Below are 2220 nucleotides of genomic sequence, written 5' to 3' on the forward strand. Positions count from 1 at the left end.
CCCTACAAGTTAAAGGAGGAAAGGTTTATTTCAGCTAGGAGTTTGTAAAAGTTTCAGTCCGTAGTCCTCAGGCTCCAAGGCAGGACAGCATGCAAAGGAGAAACAGTCAATGGCAGGGTAGGCAAGAAGCAGCAAAGCAGCCACAGGGAGCCTCCCTTTGCCTTTTATCCCATCCAGGTTATGAGACTTCTGGGTGGTGAAAGTCACACCCAAGATGAGGCTTCAGTAAAATCCATTCAGCCACACCTGGAACCATGCTAATTCCATAGTAATTCCAATCAGGGGACCTTAGTCTGAGTACCACACACCCTAGATCTGTCAAGTTCTGAGAAGCCTATGAGCACTGAGGCTTTGTGGAGACATCTAGAAACAAGCAGTAACAGCAGGTGACGAGGGTAAACACCACGGGAGCCTCATTCTTCAACAAGCTCAAACAACAAGGATAGAGTTAGGGAAGGGAGTCAAAACCAAGACCAAAATTCAGGAAAATTCAGGAACCAAGTAGGAAGTAAATTTTAGGGGAGAGCACAAAGTGCATATTAAGGGGAGGAAGAGTAGGAAACTAATAGATTGCCTTTAGCAAGAATTTGTCTCACATCAGGTGAAAAGATGAGTTATTTCTTATTATCCTGGAAGTTCAATTACTGGGCCAATCATCAGTAAAAGCTCTGTAGCTGTCTTACAGGGTTGTTTTAAAGCATGAGTGAGTCAACATTTGAAATTTGGAGCTGAGCCAGGGCAGGGTAACTCCTGGGAGTTCTGGGCGTCACTGTGGCATGAGCACTTGGTCAATGGCAGTCTCTCCCAGAGCTGGGACAGCATCTGACCACAGATGCTCTTCTTGGGCCACTAGCCTTGTCCCTGGTGCTGGAAAAGCCCCTCAGCAGAGCACCCTCCTCAAGCCACGTGTGCCTGGCATCACCCTGCACCCCTTGAGCTCCCATTGCTGGGAAGCAGAGCCTGCACCTCTATTTGAGAGCAGTTTGCAGGGCTGCCCATTGCCAGGGCCCTCAGGCTGGCCAGGGTCCCCAGTGCACGTTACAGTGGCCGGCTCCTGCTCCACCCAGCACTGGCTCCCCGTCTCTGGCGGTTTTCCTGAGACTCTCCCCATCCATGGCCTGCACACTTCCCCTTTTCTTCTTCCATTGCTCTTGATGTGAGCATCTCAGACCACACACTCCATACTGTGGCACCATTCTGAGAATTTTACCACACCTTCCTGCCCTTTCCAAATGGGAGAGAGCACGCTGCTGGCAATGAGGGGCGTGGACTGTGGAGCAGTCACTCCTGCCAGATCAGAGCGGGCGGGCGGCAAAGCCAGGGCCAGAACAGGTGCAGAGGAGTCAGGCAGCGGCCTGTGCTCAGCCCCGGATGTGAACAGACTACGACCTGCACCTGTGCTGGTGCTGATGCTGCCCTGGGTCACGGAGCCTGAGCTACTTCTGCCACCCTCCAGGGCTCCTTCTGTTCCTTGTCTCAGTTCTCCTTGGTCCCCAGACCTCTTCTTTCTCCTGAATACAGCCAGGGCTCCGGGATTCGGGAGGACAATGACCATCTGTGGGACCGTTCGGCTCTTCCTCTCGGGTCGGGGCCCTCAAACAGACTCACACAGCTCCGTCCTCAAGCTGCTCTGTGGTTGGACAGGTCAGGATATCAGCATAAATGCATGGCTTATCTGTTCAGTACATGTGTCCCCTCCCCATGCTGAATGTAATTGCTGCATACTGCTAACGTGTAGTAATGCAAATGAAACAAGCTTGTCTTCCAATGGCTTGATGAACTCAGTTGCTAGAAATGCCCTCATGAGTATAACTACTTCTTAGCTTATTTAGCATTGATCCTCTGTGCTTGGCCCTGGTTTAGGCATTATGAGAAAAAATGTAAATATTTAAAAATTTGTTTTATTAAGCATACGTATTCTGTCCAATACAACACACAGTCAGAATGAACATAACCCTAAGGTTCTTCCACAACATCAGGACAATTTACAATGACGTGGGGGACACTGCTGCCAGCAGTGGCTTGGGTGGTGCAGGCTGTGGCAGTGGAACAGGTGTGGCCCCCATGTCCACTGAGAAATCTCTCTGTACTTGGATTTTCAGAGCCATAGGAAGTCCCTCTGTCTACCTTCACAGCGTCAGGAAACTGGGTAGAGAAAGACTGCTGGGAAGCCAGACCGCCTTACCTTCAAGGAAAGAAGAAATAAGTGACAAGAAAGAG

General features: G+C 50.4%; 1 long non-coding RNA gene across 1 annotated transcript in view; it reads right to left on the minus strand.

Annotated features, from left to right (window-relative positions):
• Nucleotides 1-1923: 1923 nt before the first annotated feature.
• The window catches only part of LOC117286159, a 3796-nt gene continuing 3499 nt past the window's right edge, over nucleotides 1924-2220 (minus strand). The window contains exon 3 of the long non-coding RNA XR_004517317.1: nucleotides 1924-2185. This is a non-coding gene — a long non-coding RNA (uncharacterized LOC117286159). The remainder of the gene's footprint in view (nucleotides 2186-2220) is intronic.

The sequence above is a fragment of the Fukomys damarensis genome, unplaced genomic scaffold, assembly GCF_012274545.1.
Source record: "Fukomys damarensis isolate Sample0158 unplaced genomic scaffold, DMR_v1.0_HiC HiC_scaffold_15, whole genome shotgun sequence".
NCBI lineage: Eukaryota > Metazoa > Chordata > Mammalia > Rodentia > Bathyergidae > Fukomys > Fukomys damarensis.